At 37.1% G+C, this 20,053-nt stretch overlaps 37 non-coding genes across 37 annotated transcripts; all 37 read right to left on the minus strand.

The window, feature by feature from the left end:
* Positions 1-181: 181 nt before the first annotated feature.
* On the minus strand, positions 182-253 carry TRNAG-UCC (transfer RNA glycine (anticodon UCC)). Its single transcript has one exon. It is a non-coding gene; the product is annotated as a tRNA-Gly (tRNA).
* Positions 254-1,168: 915 nt separating this feature from the next.
* On the minus strand, positions 1,169-1,240 carry TRNAG-UCC (transfer RNA glycine (anticodon UCC)). The gene has a single exon. It is a non-coding gene; the product is annotated as a tRNA-Gly (tRNA).
* A 422-nt stretch (positions 1,241-1,662) lies between these two features.
* On the minus strand, positions 1,663-1,734 carry TRNAG-UCC (transfer RNA glycine (anticodon UCC)). The gene has a single exon. It is a non-coding gene; the product is annotated as a tRNA-Gly (tRNA).
* A 422-nt stretch (positions 1,735-2,156) lies between these two features.
* TRNAG-UCC (transfer RNA glycine (anticodon UCC)) lies at positions 2,157-2,228 on the minus strand. The gene has a single exon. It is a non-coding gene; the product is annotated as a tRNA-Gly (tRNA).
* Positions 2,229-2,650: 422 nt separating this feature from the next.
* TRNAG-UCC (transfer RNA glycine (anticodon UCC)) lies at positions 2,651-2,722 on the minus strand. Its single transcript has one exon. It is a non-coding gene; the product is annotated as a tRNA-Gly (tRNA).
* Positions 2,723-3,144: 422 nt separating this feature from the next.
* TRNAG-UCC (transfer RNA glycine (anticodon UCC)) lies at positions 3,145-3,216 on the minus strand. The gene has a single exon. It is a non-coding gene; the product is annotated as a tRNA-Gly (tRNA).
* Positions 3,217-3,638: 422 nt separating this feature from the next.
* On the minus strand, positions 3,639-3,710 carry TRNAG-UCC (transfer RNA glycine (anticodon UCC)). Its single transcript has one exon. It is a non-coding gene; the product is annotated as a tRNA-Gly (tRNA).
* Positions 3,711-4,132: 422 nt separating this feature from the next.
* TRNAG-UCC (transfer RNA glycine (anticodon UCC)) lies at positions 4,133-4,204 on the minus strand. Its single transcript has one exon. It is a non-coding gene; the product is annotated as a tRNA-Gly (tRNA).
* A 422-nt stretch (positions 4,205-4,626) lies between these two features.
* On the minus strand, positions 4,627-4,698 carry TRNAG-UCC (transfer RNA glycine (anticodon UCC)). The gene has a single exon. It is a non-coding gene; the product is annotated as a tRNA-Gly (tRNA).
* Positions 4,699-5,120: 422 nt separating this feature from the next.
* TRNAG-UCC (transfer RNA glycine (anticodon UCC)) lies at positions 5,121-5,192 on the minus strand. The gene has a single exon. It is a non-coding gene; the product is annotated as a tRNA-Gly (tRNA).
* Positions 5,193-6,600: 1,408 nt separating this feature from the next.
* Positions 6,601-6,672, minus strand: TRNAG-UCC (transfer RNA glycine (anticodon UCC)). Its single transcript has one exon. It is a non-coding gene; the product is annotated as a tRNA-Gly (tRNA).
* A 422-nt stretch (positions 6,673-7,094) lies between these two features.
* On the minus strand, positions 7,095-7,166 carry TRNAG-UCC (transfer RNA glycine (anticodon UCC)). Its single transcript has one exon. It is a non-coding gene; the product is annotated as a tRNA-Gly (tRNA).
* Positions 7,167-7,588: 422 nt separating this feature from the next.
* On the minus strand, positions 7,589-7,660 carry TRNAG-UCC (transfer RNA glycine (anticodon UCC)). The gene has a single exon. It is a non-coding gene; the product is annotated as a tRNA-Gly (tRNA).
* Positions 7,661-8,556: 896 nt separating this feature from the next.
* Positions 8,557-8,628, minus strand: TRNAG-UCC (transfer RNA glycine (anticodon UCC)). The gene has a single exon. It is a non-coding gene; the product is annotated as a tRNA-Gly (tRNA).
* Positions 8,629-9,050: 422 nt separating this feature from the next.
* On the minus strand, positions 9,051-9,122 carry TRNAG-UCC (transfer RNA glycine (anticodon UCC)). Its single transcript has one exon. It is a non-coding gene; the product is annotated as a tRNA-Gly (tRNA).
* A 422-nt stretch (positions 9,123-9,544) lies between these two features.
* On the minus strand, positions 9,545-9,616 carry TRNAG-UCC (transfer RNA glycine (anticodon UCC)). Its single transcript has one exon. It is a non-coding gene; the product is annotated as a tRNA-Gly (tRNA).
* Positions 9,617-10,038: 422 nt separating this feature from the next.
* On the minus strand, positions 10,039-10,110 carry TRNAG-UCC (transfer RNA glycine (anticodon UCC)). Its single transcript has one exon. It is a non-coding gene; the product is annotated as a tRNA-Gly (tRNA).
* A 422-nt stretch (positions 10,111-10,532) lies between these two features.
* On the minus strand, positions 10,533-10,604 carry TRNAG-UCC (transfer RNA glycine (anticodon UCC)). Its single transcript has one exon. It is a non-coding gene; the product is annotated as a tRNA-Gly (tRNA).
* A 422-nt stretch (positions 10,605-11,026) lies between these two features.
* Positions 11,027-11,098, minus strand: TRNAG-UCC (transfer RNA glycine (anticodon UCC)). The gene has a single exon. It is a non-coding gene; the product is annotated as a tRNA-Gly (tRNA).
* A 422-nt stretch (positions 11,099-11,520) lies between these two features.
* Positions 11,521-11,592, minus strand: TRNAG-UCC (transfer RNA glycine (anticodon UCC)). The gene has a single exon. It is a non-coding gene; the product is annotated as a tRNA-Gly (tRNA).
* Positions 11,593-12,013: 421 nt separating this feature from the next.
* Positions 12,014-12,085, minus strand: TRNAG-UCC (transfer RNA glycine (anticodon UCC)). Its single transcript has one exon. It is a non-coding gene; the product is annotated as a tRNA-Gly (tRNA).
* A 422-nt stretch (positions 12,086-12,507) lies between these two features.
* TRNAG-UCC (transfer RNA glycine (anticodon UCC)) lies at positions 12,508-12,579 on the minus strand. The gene has a single exon. It is a non-coding gene; the product is annotated as a tRNA-Gly (tRNA).
* Positions 12,580-13,001: 422 nt separating this feature from the next.
* TRNAG-UCC (transfer RNA glycine (anticodon UCC)) lies at positions 13,002-13,073 on the minus strand. Its single transcript has one exon. It is a non-coding gene; the product is annotated as a tRNA-Gly (tRNA).
* Positions 13,074-13,495: 422 nt separating this feature from the next.
* TRNAG-UCC (transfer RNA glycine (anticodon UCC)) lies at positions 13,496-13,567 on the minus strand. Its single transcript has one exon. It is a non-coding gene; the product is annotated as a tRNA-Gly (tRNA).
* Positions 13,568-13,989: 422 nt separating this feature from the next.
* On the minus strand, positions 13,990-14,061 carry TRNAG-UCC (transfer RNA glycine (anticodon UCC)). Its single transcript has one exon. It is a non-coding gene; the product is annotated as a tRNA-Gly (tRNA).
* Positions 14,062-14,484: 423 nt separating this feature from the next.
* Positions 14,485-14,556, minus strand: TRNAG-UCC (transfer RNA glycine (anticodon UCC)). The gene has a single exon. It is a non-coding gene; the product is annotated as a tRNA-Gly (tRNA).
* Positions 14,557-14,979: 423 nt separating this feature from the next.
* TRNAG-UCC (transfer RNA glycine (anticodon UCC)) lies at positions 14,980-15,051 on the minus strand. Its single transcript has one exon. It is a non-coding gene; the product is annotated as a tRNA-Gly (tRNA).
* A 422-nt stretch (positions 15,052-15,473) lies between these two features.
* On the minus strand, positions 15,474-15,545 carry TRNAG-UCC (transfer RNA glycine (anticodon UCC)). Its single transcript has one exon. It is a non-coding gene; the product is annotated as a tRNA-Gly (tRNA).
* A 422-nt stretch (positions 15,546-15,967) lies between these two features.
* TRNAG-UCC (transfer RNA glycine (anticodon UCC)) lies at positions 15,968-16,039 on the minus strand. Its single transcript has one exon. It is a non-coding gene; the product is annotated as a tRNA-Gly (tRNA).
* Positions 16,040-16,461: 422 nt separating this feature from the next.
* Positions 16,462-16,533, minus strand: TRNAG-UCC (transfer RNA glycine (anticodon UCC)). The gene has a single exon. It is a non-coding gene; the product is annotated as a tRNA-Gly (tRNA).
* Positions 16,534-16,956: 423 nt separating this feature from the next.
* TRNAG-UCC (transfer RNA glycine (anticodon UCC)) lies at positions 16,957-17,028 on the minus strand. The gene has a single exon. It is a non-coding gene; the product is annotated as a tRNA-Gly (tRNA).
* Positions 17,029-17,451: 423 nt separating this feature from the next.
* TRNAG-UCC (transfer RNA glycine (anticodon UCC)) lies at positions 17,452-17,523 on the minus strand. Its single transcript has one exon. It is a non-coding gene; the product is annotated as a tRNA-Gly (tRNA).
* Positions 17,524-17,945: 422 nt separating this feature from the next.
* Positions 17,946-18,017, minus strand: TRNAG-UCC (transfer RNA glycine (anticodon UCC)). Its single transcript has one exon. It is a non-coding gene; the product is annotated as a tRNA-Gly (tRNA).
* Positions 18,018-18,439: 422 nt separating this feature from the next.
* Positions 18,440-18,511, minus strand: TRNAG-UCC (transfer RNA glycine (anticodon UCC)). The gene has a single exon. It is a non-coding gene; the product is annotated as a tRNA-Gly (tRNA).
* A 422-nt stretch (positions 18,512-18,933) lies between these two features.
* Positions 18,934-19,005, minus strand: TRNAG-UCC (transfer RNA glycine (anticodon UCC)). The gene has a single exon. It is a non-coding gene; the product is annotated as a tRNA-Gly (tRNA).
* A 422-nt stretch (positions 19,006-19,427) lies between these two features.
* On the minus strand, positions 19,428-19,499 carry TRNAG-UCC (transfer RNA glycine (anticodon UCC)). Its single transcript has one exon. It is a non-coding gene; the product is annotated as a tRNA-Gly (tRNA).
* Positions 19,500-19,922: 423 nt separating this feature from the next.
* TRNAG-UCC (transfer RNA glycine (anticodon UCC)) lies at positions 19,923-19,994 on the minus strand. Its single transcript has one exon. It is a non-coding gene; the product is annotated as a tRNA-Gly (tRNA).
* Positions 19,995-20,053: the final 59 nt, after the last annotated feature.

The following is a 20,053-nucleotide window of genomic DNA, read 5'->3' on the forward strand; positions in this document are numbered from 1 at the left end:
CAGGGTTACCGTTTTGGAAGGCACCTTTACAAATCAATATAACACCAACACCTACAAAGCATCTCTACTTTTTCTGCGTTCTACGTTTCAGCTAAATTAGTACAAACAATGCAAGATCAGCAGAAGGATTTGCAGAGTTTGTTCACAAAAAGCTTAAAACAAAAAAAAAATACCTATTTCATGCGTTGGCCGGGAATCGAACCCGGGTCAACTGCTTGGAAGGCAGCTATGCTCACCACTATACCACCAACGCCTACACTTTATAGTTTTTTTTGTGTATTTTCTCCGGCAGTTACTGCTTAATAGCGTGTCATGAATGAAAGATCAGTATAATTGAATGCAGTAAGTGTTCACAAAAAGATTAAAAAACACAAAATACAAGAAATTATTTTACTTTTGCCACGGGTTCCAAAATTGGAAAATGAGCACAAGGGTTTGCAGAGAGTTTTACAAAAGTTTTAAAAATCACAAGTAGCGATTGCCAGAACATGAAGCAGGGTTACCGTTTTGGAAGGCACCTTTACAAATCAATATAACACCAACACCTACAAAGCATCTCTACTTTTTCTGCGTTCTACGTTTCAGCTAAATTAGTACAAACAATGCAAGATCAGCAGAAGGATTTGCAGAGTTTGTTCACAAAAAGCTTAAAACAAAAAAAAAAAACTATTTCAAGCGTTGGCCGGGAATTGAACGCTGGTCAACTGCTTGGAAGGCAGCTATGCTCACCACTATACCACCAACGCCTACACTTTATAGTTTTTTTTGTGTATTTTCTCCGGCAGTTACTGCTTAATAGCGTGTCATGAATGAAAGATCAGTATAATTGAATGCAGTAAGTGTTCACAAAAAGATTAAAAAACACAAAATACAAGAAATTATTTTACTTTTGCCACGGGTTCCAAAATTGGAAAATGAGCACAAGGGTTTGCAGAGAGTTTTACAAAAGTTTTAAAAATCACAAGTAGCGATTGCCAGAACATGAAGCAGGGTTACCGTTTTGGAAGGCACCTTTACAAATCAATATAACACCAACACCTACAAAGCATCTCTACTTTTTCTGCGTTCTACGTTTCAGCTAAATTAGTACAAACAATGCAAGATCAGCAGAAGGATTTGCAGAGTTTGTTCACAAAAAGCTTAAAACAAAAAAAAAATACCTATTTCATGCGTTGGCCGGGAATCGAACCCGGGTCAACTGCTTGGAAGGCAGCTATGCTCACCACTATACCACCAACGCCTACACTTTATAGTTTTTTTTGTGTATTTTCTCCGGCAGTTACTGCTTAATAGCGTGTCATGAATGAAAGATCAGTATAATTGAATGCAGTAAGTGTTCACAAAAAGATTAAAAAACACAAAATACAAGAAATTATTTTACTTTTGCCACGGGTTCCAAAATTGGAAAATGAGCACAAGGGTTTGCAGAGAGTTTTACAAAAGTTTTAAAAATCACAAGTAGCGATTGCCAGAACATGAAGCAGGGTTACCGTTTTGGAAGGCACCTTTACAAATCAATATAACACCAACACCTACAAAGCATCTCTACTTTTTCTGCGTTCTACGTTTCAGCTAAATTAGTACAAACAATGCAAGATCAGCAGAAGGATTTGCAGAGTTTGTTCACAAAAAGCTTAAAACAAAAAAAAAATACCTATTTCATGCGTTGGCCGGGAATCGAACCCGGGTCAACTGCTTGGAAGGCAGCTATGCTCACCACTATACCACCAACGCCTACACTTTATAGTTTTTTTTGTGTATTTTCTCCGGCAGTTACTGCTTAATAGCGTGTCATGAATGAAAGATCAGTATAATTGAATGCAGTAAGTGTTCACAAAAAGATTAAAAAACACAAAATACAAGAAATTATTTTACTTTTGCCACGGGTTCCAAAATTGGAAAATGAGCACAAGGGTTTGCAGAGAGTTTTACAAAAGTTTTAAAAATCACAAGTAGCGATTGCCAGAACATGAAGCAGGGTTACCGTTTTGGAAGGCACCTTTACAAATCAATATAACACCAACACCTACAAAGCATCTCTACTTTTTCTGCGTTCTACGTTTCAGCTAAATTAGTACAAACAATGCAAGATCAGCAGAAGGATTTGCAGAGTTTGTTCACAAAAAGCTTAAAACAAAAAAAAAATACCTATTTCATGCGTTGGCCGGGAATCGAACCCGGGTCAACTGCTTGGAAGGCAGCTATGCTCACCACTATACCACCAACGCCTACACTTTATAGTTTTTTTTGTGTATTTTCTCCGGCAGTTACTGCTTAATAGCGTGTCATGAATGAAAGATCAGTATAATTGAATGCAGTAAGTGTTCACAAAAAGATTAAAAAACACAAAATACAAGAAATTATTTTACTTTTGCCACGGGTTCCAAAATTGGAAAATGAGCACAAGGGTTTGCAGAGAGTTTTACAAAAGTTTTAAAAATCACAAGTAGCGATTGCCAGAACATGAAGCAGGGTTACCGTTTTGGAAGGCACCTTTACAAATCAATATAACACCAACACCTACAAAGCATCTCTACTTTTTCTGCGTTCTACGTTTCAGCTAAATTAGTACAAACAATGCAAGATCAGCAGAAGGATTTGCAGAGTTTGTTCACAAAAAGCTTAAAACAAAAAAAAAATACCTATTTCATGCGTTGGCCGGGAATCGAACCCGGGTCAACTGCTTGGAAGGCAGCTATGCTCACCACTATACCACCAACGCCTACGCTTTATAGTTTTTTTTGTGTATTTTCTCCGGCATTTACTGCTTAATAGCGTGTCATGAATGAAAGATCAGTATAATTGAATGCAGTAAGTGTTCACAAAAAGATTAAAAAACACAAAATACAAGAAATTATTTTACTTTTGCCACGGGTTCCAAAATTGGAAAATGAGCACAAGGGTTTGCAGAGAGTTTTACAAAAGTTTTAAAAATCACAAGTAGCGATTGCCAGAACATGAAGCAGGGTTACCGTTTTGGAAGGCACCTTTACAAATCAATATAACACCAACACCTACAAAGCATCTCTACTTTTTCTGCGTTCTACGTTTCAGCTAAATTAGTACAAACAATGCAAGATCAGCAGAAGGATTTGCAGAGTTTGTTCACAAAAAGCTTAAAACAAAAAAAAAATACCTATTTCATGCGTTGGCCGGGAATCGAACCCGGGTCAACTGCTTGGAAGGCAGCTATGCTCACCACTATACCACCAACGCCTACACTTTATAGTTTTTTTTGTGTATTTTCTCCGGCAGTTACTGCTTAATAGCGTGTCATGAATGAAAGATCAGTATAATTGAATGCAGTAAGTGTTCACAAAAAGATTAAAAAACACAAAATACAAGAAATTATTTTACTTTTGCCACGGGTTCCAAAATTGGAAAATGAGCACAAGGGTTTGCAGAGAGTTTTACAAAAGTTTTAAAAATCACAAGTAGCGATTGCCAGAACATGAAGCAGGGTTACCGTTTTGGAAGGCACCTTTACAAATCAATATAACACCAACACCTACAAAGCATCTCTACTTTTTCTGCGTTCTACGTTTCAGCTAAATTAGTACAAACAATGCAAGATCAGCAGAAGGATTTGCAGAGTTTGTTCACAAAAAGCTTAAAACAAAAAAAAAATACCTATTTCATGCGTTGGCCGGGAATCGAACCCGGGTCAACTGCTTGGAAGGCAGCTATGCTCACCACTATACCACCAACGCCTACGCTTTATAGTTTTTTTTGTGTATTTTCTCCGGCAGTTACTGCTTAATAGCGTGTCATGAATGAAAGATCAGTATAATTGAATGCAGTAAGTGTTCACAAAAAGATTAAAAAACACAAAATACAAGAAATTATTTTACTTTTGCCACGGGTTCCAAAATTGGAAAATGAGCACAAGGGTTTGCAGAGAGTTTTACAAAAGTTTTAAAAATCACAAGTAGCGATTGCCAGAACATGAAGCAGGGTTACCGTTTTGGAAGGCACCTTTACAAATCAATATAACACCAACACCTACAAAGCATCTCTACTTTTTCTGCGTTCTACGTTTCAGCTAAATTAGTACAAACAATGCAAGATCAGCAGAAGGATTTGCAGAGTTTGTTCACAAAAAGCTTAAAACAAAAAAAAAATACCTATTTCATGCGTTGGCCGGGAATCGAACCCGGGTCAACTGCTTGGAAGGCAGCTATGCTCACCACTATACCACCAACGCCTACACTTTATAGTTTTTTTTGTGTATTTTCTCCGGCAGTTACTGCTTAATAGCGTGTCATGAATGAAAGATCAGTATAATTGAATGCAGTAAGTGTTCACAAAAAGATTAAAAAACACAAAATACAAGAAATTATTTTACTTTTGCCACGGGTTCCAAAATTGGAAAATGAGCACAAGGGTTTGCAGAGAGTTTTACAAAAGTTTTAAAAATCACAAGTAGCGATTGCCAGAACATGAAGCAGGGTTACCGTTTTGGAAGGCACCTTTACAAATCAATATAACACCAACACCTACAAAGCATCTCTACTTTTTCTGCGTTCTACGTTTCAGCTAAATTAGTACAAACAATGCAAGATCAGCAGAAGGATTTGCAGAGTTTGTTCACAAAAAGCTTAAAACAAAAAAAAAATACCTATTTCATGCGTTGGCCGGGAATCGAACCCGGGTCAACTGCTTGGAAGGCAGCTATGCTCACCACTATACCACCAACGCCTACGCTTTATAGTTTTTTTTGTGTATTTTCTCCGGCAGTTACTGCTTAATAGCGTGTCATGAATGAAAGATCAGTATAATTGAATGCAGTAAGTGTTCACAAAAAGATTAAAAAACACAAAATACAAGAAATTATTTTACTTTTGCCACGGGTTCCAAAATTGGAAAATGAGCACAAGGGTTTGCAGAGAGTTTTACAAAAGTTTTAAAAATCACAAGTAGCGATTGCCAGAACATGAAGCAGGGTTACCGTTTTGGAAGGCACCTTTACAAATCAATATAACACCAACACCTACAAAGCATCTCTACTTTTTCTGCGTTCTACGTTTCAGCTAAATTAGTACAAACAATGCAAGATCAGCAGAAGGATTTGCAGGGTTTGTTCACAAAAAGCTTAAAACAAAAAAAAAATACCTATTTCATGCGTTGGCCGGGAATCGAACCCGGGTCAACTGCTTGGAAGGCAGCTATGCTCACCACTATACCACCAACGCCTACACTTTATAGTTTTTTTTGTGTATTTTCTCCGGCAGTTACTGCTTAATAGCGTGTCATGAATGAAAGATCAGTATAATTGAATGCAGTAAGTGTTCACAAAAAGATTAAAAAACACAAAATACAAGAAATTATTTTACTTTTGCCACGGGTTCCAAAATTGGAAAATGAGCACAAGGGTTTGCAGAGAGTTTTACAAAAGTTTTAAAAATCACAAGTAGCGATTGCCAGAACATGAAGCAGGGTTACCGTTTTGGAAGGCACCTTTACAAATCAATATAACACCAACACCTACAAAGCATCTCTACTTTTTCTGCGTTCTACGTTTCAGCTAAATTAGTACAAACAATGCAAGATCAGCAGAAGGATTTGCAGAGTTTGTTCACAAAAAGCTTAAAACAAAAAAAAAAAACTATTTCAAGCGTTGGCCGGGAATTGAACGCTGGTCAACTGCTTGGAAGGCAGCTATGCTCACCACTATACCACCAACGCCTACACTTTATAGTTTTTTTTGTGTATTTTCTCCGGCAGTTACTGCTTAATAGCGTGTCATGAATGAAAGATCAGTATAATTGAATGCAGTAAGTGTTCACAAAAAGATTAAAAAACACAAAATACAAGAAATTATTTTACTTTTGCCACGGGTTCCAAAATTGGAAAATGAGCACAAGGGTTTGCAGAGAGTTTTACAAAAGTTTTAAAAATCACAAGTAGCGATTGCCAGAACATGAAGCAGGGTTACCGTTTTGGAAGGCACCTTTACAAATCAATATAACACCAACACCTACAAAGCATCTCTACTTTTTCTGCGTTCTACGTTTCAGCTAAATTAGTACAAACAATGCAAGATCAGCAGAAGGATTTGCAGAGTTTGTTCACAAAAAGCTTAAAACAAAAAAAAAAAACTATTTCAAGCGTTGGCCGGGAATTGAACGCTGGTCAACTGCTTGGAAGGCAGCTATGCTCACCACTATACCACCAACGCCTACACTTTATAGTTTTTTTTGTGTATTTTCTCCGGCAGTTACTGCTTAATAGCGTGTCATGAATGAAAGATCAGTATAATTGAATGCAGTAAGTGTTCACAAAAAGATTAAAAAACACAAAATACAAGAAATTATTTTACTTTTGCCACGGGTTCCAAAATTGGAAAATGAGCACAAGGGTTTGCAGAGAGTTTTACAAAAGTTTTAAAAATCACAAGTAGCGATTGCCAGAACATGAAGCAGGGTTACCGTTTTGGAAGGCACCTTTACAAATCAATATAACACCAACACCTACAAAGCATCTCTACTTTTTCTGCGTTCTACGTTTCAGCTAAATTAGTACAAACAATGCAAGATCAGCAGAAGGATTTGCAGAGTTTGTTCACAAAAAGCTTAAAACAAAAAAAAAATACCTATTTCATGCGTTGGCCGGGAATCGAACCCGGGTCAACTGCTTGGAAGGCAGCTATGCTCACCACTATACCACCAACGCCTACACTTTATAGTTTTTTTTGTGTATTTTCTCCGGCAGTTACTGCTTAATAGCGTGTCATGAATGAAAGATCAGTATAATTGAATGCAGTAAGTGTTCACAAAAAGATTAAAAAACACAAAATACAAGAAATTATTTTACTTTTGCCACGGGTTCCAAAATTGGAAAATGAGCACAAGGGTTTGCAGAGAGTTTTACAAAAGTTTTAAAAATCACAAGTAGCGATTGCCAGAACATGAAGCAGGGTTACCGTTTTGGAAGGCACCTTTACAAATCAATATAACACCAACACCTACAAAGCATCTCTACTTTTTCTGCGTTCTACGTTTCAGCTAAATTAGTACAAACAATGCAAGATCAGCAGAAGGATTTGCAGAGTTTGTTCACAAAAAGCTTAAAACAAAAAAAAAATACCTATTTCATGCGTTGGCCGGGAATCGAACCCGGGTCAACTGCTTGGAAGGCAGCTATGCTCACCACTATACCACCAACGCCTACACTTTATAGTTTTTTTTGTGTATTTTCTCCGGCAGTTACTGCTTAATAGCGTGTCATGAATGAAAGATCAGTATAATTGAATGCAGTAAGTGTTCACAAAAAGATTAAAAAACACAAAATACAAGAAATTATTTTACTTTTGCCACGGGTTCCAAAATTGGAAAATGAGCACAAGGGTTTGCAGAGAGTTTTACAAAAGTTTTAAAAATCACAAGTAGCGATTGCCAGAACATGAAGCAGGGTTACCGTTTTGGAAGGCACCTTTACAAATCAATATAACACCAACACCTACAAAGCATCTCTACTTTTTCTGCGTTCTACGTTTCAGCTAAATTAGTACAAACAATGCAAGATCAGCAGAAGGATTTGCAGAGTTTGTTCACAAAAAGCTTAAAACAAAAAAAAAATACCTATTTCATGCGTTGGCCGGGAATCGAACCCGGGTCAACTGCTTGGAAGGCAGCTATGCTCACCACTATACCACCAACGCCTACGCTTTATAGTTTTTTTTGTGTATTTTCTCCGGCAGTTACTGCTTAATAGCGTGTCATGAATGAAAGATCAGTATAATTGAATGCAGTAAGTGTTCACAAAAAGATTAAAAAACACAAAATACAAGAAATTATTTTACTTTTGCCACGGGTTCCAAAATTGGAAAATGAGCACAAGGGTTTGCAGAGAGTTTTACAAAAGTTTTAAAAATCACAAGTAGCGATTGCCAGAACATGAAGCAGGGTTACCGTTTTGGAAGGCACCTTTACAAATCAATATAACACCAACACCTACAAAGCATCTCTACTTTTTCTGCGTTCTACGTTTCAGCTAAATTAGTACAAACAATGCAAGATCAGCAGAAGGATTTGCAGAGTTTGTTCACAAAAAGCTTAAAACAAAAAAAAAATACCTATTTCATGCGTTGGCCGGGAATCGAACCCGGGTCAACTGCTTGGAAGGCAGCTATGCTCACCACTATATAGTTTTTTTTGTGTATTTTCTCCGGCAGTTACTGCTTAATAGCGTGTCATGAATGAAAGATCAGTATAATTGAATGCAGTAAGTGTTCACAAAAAGATTAAAAAACACAAAATACAAGAAATTATTTTACTTTTGCCACGGGTTCCAAAATTGGAAAATGAGCACAAGGGTTTGCAGAGAGTTTTACAAAAGTTTTAAAAATCACAAGTAGCGATTGCCAGAACATGAAGCAGGGTTACCGTTTTGGAAGGCACCTTTACAAATCAATATAACACCAACACCTACAAAGCATCTCTACTTTTTCTGCGTTCTACGTTTCAGCTAAATTAGTACAAACAATGCAAGATCAGCAGAAGGATTTGCAGAGTTTGTTCACAAAAAGCTTAAAACAAAAAAAAAATACCTATTTCATGCGTTGGCCGGGAATCGAACCCGGGTCAACTGCTTGGAAGGCAGCTATGCTCACCACTATACCACCAACGCCTACGCTTTATAGTTTTTTTTGTGTATTTTCTCCGGCAGTTACTGCTTAATAGCGTGTCATGAATGAAAGATCAGTATAATTGAATGCAGTAAGTGTTCACAAAAAGATTAAAAAACACAAAATACAAGAAATTATTTTACTTTTGCCACGGGTTCCAAAATTGGAAAATGAGCACAAGGGTTTGCAGAGAGTTTTACAAAAGTTTTAAAAATCACAAGTAGCGATTGCCAGAACATGAAGCAGGGTTACCGTTTTGGAAGGCACCTTTACAAATCAATATAACACCAACACCTACAAAGCATCTCTACTTTTTCTGCGTTCTACGTTTCAGCTAAATTAGTACAAACAATGCAAGATCAGCAGAAGGATTTGCAGGGTTTGTTCACAAAAAGCTTAAAACAAAAAAAAAATACCTATTTCATGCGTTGGCCGGGAATCGAACCCGGGTCAACTGCTTGGAAGGCAGCTATGCTCACCACTATACCACCAACGCCTACACTTTATAGTTTTTTTTGTGTATTTTCTCCGGCAGTTACTGCTTAATAGCGTGTCATGAATGAAAGATCAGTATAATTGAATGCAGTAAGTGTTCACAAAAAGATTAAAAAACACAAAATACAAGAAATTATTTTACTTTTGCCACGGGTTCCAAAATTGGAAAATGAGCACAAGGGTTTGCAGAGAGTTTTACAAAAGTTTTAAAAATCACAAGTAGCGATTGCCAGAACATGAAGCAGGGTTACCGTTTTGGAAGGCACCTTTACAAATCAATATAACACCAACACCTACAAAGCATCTCTACTTTTTCTGCGTTCTACGTTTCAGCTAAATTAGTACAAACAATGCAAGATCAGCAGAAGGATTTGCAGAGTTTGTTCACAAAAAGCTTAAAACAAAAAAAAAATACCTATTTCATGCGTTGGCCGGGAATCGAACCCGGGTCAACTGCTTGGAAGGCAGCTATGCTCACCACTATACCACCAACGCCTACGCTTTATAGTTTTTTTTGTGTATTTTCTCCGGCAGTTACTGCTTAATAGCGTGTCATGAATGAAAGATCAGTATAATTGAATGCAGTAAGTGTTCACAAAAAGATTAAAAAACACAAAATACAAGAAATTATTTTACTTTTGCCACGGGTTCCAAAATTGGAAAATGAGCACAAGGGTTTGCAGAGAGTTTTACAAAAGTTTTAAAAATCACAAGTAGCGATTGCCAGAACATGAAGCAGGGTTACCGTTTTGGAAGGCACCTTTACAAATCAATATAACACCAACACCTACAAAGCATCTCTACTTTTTCTGCGTTCTACGTTTCAGCTAAATTAGTACAAACAATGCAAGATCAGCAGAAGGATTTGCAGGGTTTGTTCACAAAAAGCTTAAAACAAAAAAAAAATACCTATTTCATGCGTTGGCCGGGAATCGAACCCGGGTCAACTGCTTGGAAGGCAGCTATGCTCACCACTATACCACCAACGCCTACACTTTATAGTTTTTTTTGTGTATTTTCTCCGGCAGTTACTGCTTAATAGCGTGTCATGAATGAAAGATCAGTATAATTGAATGCAGTAAGTGTTCACAAAAAGATTAAAAAACACAAAATACAAGAAATTATTTTACTTTTGCCACGGGTTCCAAAATTGGAAAATGAGCACAAGGGTTTGCAGAGAGTTTTACAAAAGTTTTAAAAATCACAAGTAGCGATTGCCAGAACATGAAGCAGGGTTACCGTTTTGGAAGGCACCTTTACAAATCAATATAACACCAACACCTACAAAGCATCTCTACTTTTTCTGCGTTCTACGTTTCAGCTAAATTAGTACAAACAATGCAAGATCAGCAGAAGGATTTGCAGAGTTTGTTCACAAAAAGCTTAAAACAAAAAAAAAATACCTATTTCATGCGTTGGCCGGGAATCGAACCCGGGTCAACTGCTTGGAAGGCAGCTATGCTCACCACTATACCACCAACGCCTACACTTTATAGTTTTTTTTGTGTATTTTCTCCGGCAGTTACTGCTTAATAGCGTGTCATGAATGAAAGATCAGTATAATTGAATGCAGTAAGTGTTCACAAAAAGATTAAAAAACACAAAATACAAGAAATTATTTTACTTTTGCCACGGGTTCCAAAATTGGAAAATGAGCACAAGGGTTTGCAGAGAGTTTTACAAAAGTTTTAAAAATCACAAGTAGCGATTGCCAGAACATGAAGCAGGGTTACCGTTTTGGAAGGCACCTTTACAAATCAATATAACACCAACACCTACAAAGCATCTCTACTTTTTCTGCGTTCTACGTTTCAGCTAAATTAGTACAAACAATGCAAGATCAGCAGAAGGATTTGCAGGGTTTGTTCACAAAAAGCTTAAAACAAAAAAAAAATACCTATTTCATGCGTTGGCCGGGAATCGAACCCGGGTCAACTGCTTGGAAGGCAGCTATGCTCACCACTATACCACCAACGCCTACACTTTATAGTTTTTTTTGTGTATTTTCTCCGGCAGTTACTGCTTAATAGCGTGTCATGAATGAAAGATCAGTATAATTGAATGCAGTAAGTGTTCACAAAAAGATTAAAAAACACAAAATACAAGAAATTATTTTACTTTTGCCACGGGTTCCAAAATTGGAAAATGAGCACAAGGGTTTGCAGAGAGTTTTACAAAAGTTTTAAAAATCACAAGTAGCGATTGCCAGAACATGAAGCAGGGTTACCGTTTTGGAAGGCACCTTTACAAATCAATATAACACCAACACCTACAAAGCATCTCTACTTTTTCTGCGTTCTACGTTTCAGCTAAATTAGTACAAACAATGCAAGATCAGCAGAAGGATTTGCAGAGTTTGTTCACAAAAAGCTTAAAACAAAAAAAAAATACCTATTTCATGCGTTGGCCGGGAATCGAACCCGGGTCAACTGCTTGGAAGGCAGCTATGCTCACCACTATACCACCAACGCCTACACTTTATAGTTTTTTTTGTGTATTTTCTCCGGCAGTTACTGCTTAATAGCGTGTCATGAATGAAAGATCAGTATAATTGAATGCAGTAAGTGTTCACAAAAAGATTAAAAAACACAAAATACAAGAAATTATTTTACTTTTGCCACGGGTTCCAAAATTGGAAAATGAGCACAAGGGTTTGCAGAGAGTTTTACAAAAGTTTTAAAAATCACAAGTAGCGATTGCCAGAACATGAAGCAGGGTTACCGTTTTGGAAGGCACCTTTACAAATCAATATAACACCAACACCTACAAAGCATCTCTACTTTTTCTGCGTTCTACGTTTCAGCTAAATTAGTACAAACAATGCAAGATCAGCAGAAGGATTTGCAGAGTTTGTTCACAAAAAGCTTAAAACAAAAAAAAATACCTATTTCATGCGCTGGCCGGGAATCGAACCCGGGTCAACTGCTTGGAAGGCAGCTATGCTCACCACTATACCACCAACGCCTACACTTTATAGTTTTTTTTGTGTATTTTCTCCGGCAGTTACTGCTTAATAGCGTGTCATGAATGAAAGATCAGTATAATTGAATGCAGTAAGTGTTCACAAAAAGATTAAAAAACACAAAATACAAGAAATTATTTTACTTTTGCCACGGGTTCCAAAATTGGAAAATGAGCACAAGGGTTTGCAGAGAGTTTTACAAAAGTTTTAAAAATCACAAGTAGCGATTGCCAGAACATGAAGCAGGGTTACCGTTTTGGAAGGCACCTTTACAAATCAATATAACACCAACACCTACAAAGCATCTCTACTTTTTCTGCGTTCTACGTTTCAGCTAAATTAGTACAAACAATGCAAGATCAGCAGAAGGATTTGCAGAGTTTGTTCACAAAAAGCTTAAAACAAAAAAAAAATACCTATTTCATGCGTTGGCCGGGAATCGAACCCGGGTCAACTGCTTGGAAGGCAGCTATGCTCACCACTATACCACCAACGCCTACACTTTATAGTTTTTTTTGTGTATTTTCTCCGGCAGTTACTGCTTAATAGCGTGTCATGAATGAAAGATCAGTATAATTGAATGCAGTAAGTGTTCACAAAAAGATTAAAAAACACAAAATACAAGAAATTATTTTACTTTTGCCACGGGTTCCAAAATTGGAAAATGAGCACAAGGGTTTGCAGAGAGTTTTACAAAAGTTTTAAAAATCACAAGTAGCGATTGCCAGAACATGAAGCAGGGTTACCGTTTTGGAAGGCACCTTTACAAATCAATATAACACCAACACCTACAAAGCATCTCTACTTTTTCTGCGTTCTACGTTTCAGCTAAATTAGTACAAACAATGCAAGATCAGCAGAAGGATTTGCAGGGTTTGTTCACAAAAAGCTTAAAACAAAAAAAAAATACCTATTTCATGCGTTGGCCGGGAATCGAACCCGGGTCAACTGCTTGGAAGGCAGCTATGCTCACCACTATACCACCAACGCCTACACTTTATAGTTTTTTTTGTGTATTTTCTCCGGCAGTTACTGCTTAATAGCGTGTCATGAATGAAAGATCAGTATAATTGAATGCAGTAAGTGTTCACAAAAAGATTAAAAAACACAAAATACAAGAAATTATTTTACTTTTGCCACGGGTTCCAAAATTGGAAAATGAGCACAAGGGTTTGCAGAGAGTTTTACAAAAGTTTTAAAAATCACAAGTAGCGATTGCCAGAACATGAAGCAGGGTTACCGTTTTGGAAGGCACCTTTACAAATCAATATAACACCAACACCTACAAAGCATCTCTACTTTTTCTGCGTTCTACGTTTCAGCTAAATTAGTACAAACAATGCAAGATCAGCAGAAGGATTTGCAGAGTTTGTTCACAAAAAGCTTAAAACAAAAAAAAAATACCTATTTCATGCGTTGGCCGGGAATCGAACCCGGGTCAACTGCTTGGAAGGCAGCTATGCTCACCACTATACCACCAACGCCTACACTTTATAGTTTTTTTTGTGTATTTTCTCCGGCAGTTACTGCTTAATAGCGTGTCATGAATGAAAGATCAGTATAATTGAATGCAGTAAGTGTTCACAAAAAGATTAAAAAACACAAAATACAAGAAATTATTTTACTTTTGCCACGGGTTCCAAAATTGGAAAATGAGCACAAGGGTTTGCAGAGAGTTTTACAAAAGTTTTAAAAATCACAAGTAGCGATTGCCAGAACATGAAGCAGGGTTACCGTTTTGGAAGGCACCTTTACAAATCAATATAACACCAACACCTACAAAGCATCTCTACTTTTTCTGCGTTCTACGTTTCAGCTAAATTAGTACAAACAATGCAAGATCAGCAGAAGGATTTGCAGAGTTTGTTCACAAAAAGCTTAAAACAAAAAAAAAATACCTATTTCATGCGTTGGCCGGGAATCGAACCCGGGTCAACTGCTTGGAAGGCAGCTATGCTCACCACTATACCACCAACGCCTACGCTTTATAGTTTTTTTTTGTGTATTTTCTCCGGCAGTTACTGCTTAATAGCGTGTCATGAATGAAAGATCAGTATAATTGAATGCAGTAAGTGTTCACAAAAAGATTAAAAAACACAAAATACAAGAAATTATTTTACTTTTGCCACGGGTTCCAAAATTGGAAAATGAGCACAAGGGTTTGCAGAGAGTTTTACAAAAGTTTTAAAAATCACAAGTAGCGATTGCCAGAACATGAAGCAGGGTTACCGTTTTGGAAGGCACCTTTACAAATCAATATAACACCAACACCTACAAAGCATCTCTACTTTTTCTGCGTTCTACGTTTCAGCTAAATTAGTACAAACAATGCAAGATCAGCAGAAGGATTTGCAGGGTTTGTTCACAAAAAGCTTAAAACAAAAAAAAAATACCTATTTCATGCGTTGGCCGGGAATCGAACCCGGGTCAACTGCTTGGAAGGCAGCTATGCTCACCACTATACCACCAACGCCTACGCTTTATAGTTTTTTTTTGTGTATTTTCTCCGGCAGTTACTGCTTAATAGCGTGTCATGAATGAAAGATCAGTATAATTGAATGCAGTAAGTGTTCACAAAAAGATTAAAAAACACAAAATACAAGAAATTATTTTACTTTTGCCACGGGTTCCAAAATTGGAAAATGAGCACAAGGGTTTGCAGAGAGTTTTACAAAAGTTTTAAAAATCACAAGTAGCGATTGCCAGAACATGAAGCAGGGTTACCGTTTTGGAAGGCACCTTTACAAATCAATATAACACCAACACCTACAAAGCATCTCTACTTTTTCTGCGTTCTACGTTTCAGCTAAATTAGTACAAACAATGCAAGATCAGCAGAAGGATTTGCAGAGTTTGTTCACAAAAAGCTTAAAACAAAAAAAAAATACCTATTTCATGCGTTGGCCGGGAATCGAACCCGGGTCAACTGCTTGGAAGGCAGCTATGCTCACCACTATACCACCAACGCCTACACTTTATAGTTTTTTTTGTGTATTTTCTCCGGCAGTTACTGCTTAATAGCGTGTCATGAATGAAAGATCAGTATAATTGAATGCAGTAAGTGTTCACAAAAAGATTAAAAAACACAAAATACAAGAAATTATTTTACTTTTGCCACGGGTTCCAAAATTGGAAAATGAGCACAAGGGTTTGCAGAGAGTTTTACAAAAGTTTTAAAAATCACAAGTAGCGATTGCCAGAACATGAAGCAGGGTTACCGTTTTGGAAGGCACCTTTACAAATCAATATAACACCAACACCTACAAAGCATCTCTACTTTTTCTGCGTTCTACGTTTCAGCTAAATTAGTACAAACAATGCAAGATCAGCAGAAGGATTTGCAGGGTTTGTTCACAAAAAGCTTAAAACAAAAAAAAAATACCTATTTCATGCGTTGGCCGGGAATCGAACCCGGGTCAACTGCTTGGAAGGCAGCTATGCTCACCACTATACCACCAACGCCTACACTTTATAGTTTTTTTTGTGTATTTTCTCCGGCAGTTACTGCTTAATAGCGTGTCATGAATGAAAGATCAGTATAATTGAATGCAGTAAGTGTTCACAAAAAGATTAAAAAACACAAAATACAAGAAATTATTTTACTTTTGCCACGGGTTCCAAAATTGGAAAATGAGCACAAGGGTTTGCAGAGAGTTTTACAAAAGTTTTAAAAATCACAAGTAGCGATTGCCAGAACATGAAGCAGGGTTACCGTTTTGGAAGGCACCTTTACAAATCAATATAACACCAACACCTACAAAGCATCTCTACTTTTTCTGCGTTCTACGTTTCAGCTAAATTAGTACAAACAATGCAAGATCAGCAGAAGGATTTGCAGAGTTTGTTCACAAAAAGCTTAAAACAAAAAAAAAATACCTATTTCATGCGTTGGCCGGGAATCGAACCCGGGTCAACTGCTTGGAAGGCAGCTATGCTCACCACTATACCACCAACGCCTACACTTTATAGTTTTTTTTGTGTATTTTCTCCGGCAGTTACTGCTTAATAGCGTGTCATGAATGAAAGATCAGTATAATTGAATGCAGTAAGTGTTCACAAAAAGATTAAAAAACACAAAATACAAGAAATTATTTTACTTTTGCCACGGGTTCCAAAATTGGAAAATGAGCACAAGGGTTTGCAGAGAGTTTTACAAAAGTTTTAAAAATCACAAGTAGCGATTGCCAGAACATGAAGCAGGGTTACCGTTTTGGAAGGCACCTTTACAAATCAATATAACACCAACACCTACAAAGCATCTCTACTTTTTCTGCGTTCTACGTTTCAGCTAAATTAGTACAAACAATGCAAGATCAGCAGAAGGATTTGCAGAGTTTGTTCACAAAAAGCTTAAAACAAAAAAAAAATACCTATTTCATGCGTTGGCCGGGAATCGAACCCGGGTCAACTGCTTGGAAGGCAGCTATGCTCACCACTATACCACCAACGCCTACGCTTTATAGTTTTTTTTTGTGTATTTTCTCCGGCAGTTACTGCTTAATAGCGTGTCATGAATGAAAGATCAGTATAATTGAATGCAGTAAGTGTTCACAAAAAGATTAAAAAACACAAAATACAAGAAATTATTTTACTTTTGCCACGGGTTCCAAAATTGGAAAATGAGCACAAGGGTTTGCAGAGAGTTTTACAAAAGTTTTAAAAATCACAAGTAGCGATTGCCAGAACATGAAGCAGGGTTACCGTTTTGGAAGGCACCTTTACAAATCAATATAACACCAACACCTACAAAGCATCTCTACTTTTTCTGCGTTCTACGTTTCAGCTAAATTAGTACAAACAATGCAAGATCAGCAGAAGGATTTGCAGGGTTTGTTCACAAAAAGCTTAAAACAAAAAAAAAATACCTATTTCATGCGTTGGCCGGGAATCGAACCCGGGTCAACTGCTTGGAAGGCAGCTATGCTCACCACTATACCACCAACGCCTACGCTTTATAGTTTTTTTTTGTGTATTTTCTCCGGCAGTTACTGCTTAATAGCGTGTCATGAATGAAAGATCAGTATAATTGAATGCAGTAAGTGTTCACAAAAAGATTAAAAAACACAAAATACAAGAAATTATTTTACTTTTGCCACGGGTTCCAAAATTGGAAAATGAGCACAAGGGTTTGCAGAGAGTTTTACAAAAGTTTTAAAAATCACAAGTAGCGATTGCCAGAACATGAAGCAGGGTTACCGTTTTGGAAGGCACCTTTACAAATCAATATAACACCAACACCTACAAAGCATCTCTACTTTTTCTGCGTTCTACGTTTCAGCTAAATTAGTACAAACAATGCAAGATCAGCAGAAGGATTTGCAGGGTTTGTTCACAAAAAGCTTAAAACAAAAAAAAAATACCTATTTCATGCGTTGGCCGGGAATCGAACCCGGGTCAACTGCTTGGAAGGCAGCTATGCTCACCACTATACCACCAACGCCTACACTTTATAGTTTTTTTTGTGTATTTTCTCCGGCAGTTACTGCTTAATAGCGTGTCATGAATGAAAGATCAGTATAATTGAATGCAGTAAGTGTTCACAAAAAGATTAAAAAACACAAAATACAAGAAATTATTTTACTTTTGCCACGGGTTCCAAAATTGGAAAATGAGCACAAGGGTTTGCAGAGAGTTTTACAAAAGTTTTAATAATCACAAGTAGCGATTGCCAGAACATGAAGCAGGGTTACCGTTTTGGAAGGCACCTTTACAAATCAATATAACACCAACACCTACAAAGCATCTCTACTTTTTCTGCGTTCTACGTTTCAGCTAAATTAGTACAAACAATGCAAGATCAGCAGAAGGATTTGCAGAGTTTGTTCACAAAAAGCTTAAAACAAAAAAAAAATACCTATTTCATGCGTTGGCCGGGAATCGAACCCGGGTCAACTGCTTGGAAGGCAGCTATGCTCACCACTATACCACCAACGCCTACACTTTATAGTTTTTTTTGTGTATTTTCTCCGGCAGTTACTGCTTAATAGCGTGTCATGAATGAAAGATCAGTATAATTGAATGCAGTAAGTGTTCACAAAAAGATTAAAAAACACAAAATACAAGAAATTATTTTACTTTTGCCACGGGTTCCAAAATTGGAAAATGAGCACAAGGGTTTGCAGAGAGTTTTACAAAAGTTTTAAAAATCACAAGTAGCGATTGCCAGAACATGAAGCAGGGTTACCGTTTTGGAAGGCACCTTTACAAATCAATATAACACCAACACCTACAAAGCATCTCTACTTTTTCTGCGTTCTACGTTTCAGCTAAATTAGTACAAACAATGCAAGATCAGCAGAAGGATTTGCAGGGTTTGTTCACAAAAAGCTTAAAACAAAAAAAAAATACCTATTTCATGCGTTGGCCGGGAATCGAACCCGGGTCAACTGCTTGGAAGGCAGCTATGCTCACCACTATACCACCAACGCCTACACTTTATAGTTTTTTTTGTGTATTTTCTCCGGCAGTTACTGCTTAATAGCGTGTCATGAATGAAAGATCAGTATAATTGAATGCAGTAAGTGTTCACAAAAAGATTAAAAAACACAAAATACAAGAAATTATTTTACTTTTGCCACGGGTTCCAAAATTGGAAAATGAGCACAAGGGTTTGCAGAGAGTTTTACAAAAGTTTTAATAATCACAAGTAGCGATTGCCAGAACATGAAGCAGGGTTACCGTTTTGGAAGGCACCTTTACAAATCAATATAACACCAACACCTACAAAGCATCTCTACTTTTTCTGCGTTCTACGTTTCAGCTAAATTAGTACAAACAATGCAAGATCAGCAGAAGGATTTGCAGAGTTTGTTCACAAAAAGCTTAAAACAAAAAAAAAATACCTATTTCATGCGTTGGCCGGGAATCGAACCCGGGTCAACTGCTTGGAAGGCAGCTATGCTCACCACTATACCACCAACGCCTACACTTTATAGTTTTTTTTGTGTATTTTCTCCGGCAGTTACTGCTTAATAGCGTGTCATGAATGAAAGATCAGTATAATTGAATGCAGTAAGTGTTCACAAAAAGATTAAAAAACACAAAATACAAGAAATTATTTTACTTTTGCCACGGGTTCCAAAATTGGAAAATGAGCACAAGGGTTTGCAGAGAGTTTTACAAAAGTTTTAAAAATCACAAGTAGCGATTGCCAGAACATGAAGCAGGGTTACCGTTTTGGAAGGCACCTTTACAAATCAATATAACACCAACACCTACAAAGCATCTCTACTTTTTCTGCGTTCTACGTTTCAGCTAAATTAGTACAAACAATGCAAGATCAGCAGAAGGATTTGCAGAGTTTGTTCACAAAAAGCTTAAAACAAAAAAAAAATACCTATTTCATGCGTTGGCCGGGAATCGAACCCGGGTCAACTGCTTGGAAGGCAGCTATGCTCACCACTATACCACCAACGCCTACGCTTTATAGTTTTTTTTTGTGTATTTTCTCCGGCAGTTACTGCTTAATAGCGTGTCATGAATGAAAGATCAGTATAATTGAATGCAGTAAGTGTTCACAAAAAGATTAAAAAACACAAAATACAAGAAATTATTTTACTTTTGCCACGGGTTCCAAAATTGGAAAATGAGCACAAGGGTTTGCAGAGAGTTTTACAAAAGTTTTAAAAATCACAAGTAGCGATTGCCAGAACATGAAGCAGGGTTACCGTTTTGGAAGGCACCTTTACAAATCAATATAACACCAACACCTACAAAGCATCTCTACTTTTTCTGCGTTCTACGTTTCAGCTAAATTAGTACAAACAATGCAAGATCAGCAGAAGGATTTGCAGAGTTTGTTCACAAAAAGCTTAAAACAAAAAAAAAATACCTATTTCATGCGTTGGCCGGGAATCGAACCCGGGTCAACTGCTTGGAAGGCAGCTATGCTCACCACTATACCACCAACGCCTACGCTTTATAGTTTTTTTTTGTGTATTTTCTCCGGCAGTTACTGCTTAATAGCGTGT

The sequence above is a fragment of the Rhinoderma darwinii genome, chromosome 4 (assembly GCF_050947455.1).
Source record: "Rhinoderma darwinii isolate aRhiDar2 chromosome 4, aRhiDar2.hap1, whole genome shotgun sequence".
In the NCBI taxonomy this organism is placed as follows: Eukaryota; Metazoa; Chordata; class Amphibia; order Anura; family Rhinodermatidae; genus Rhinoderma; species Rhinoderma darwinii.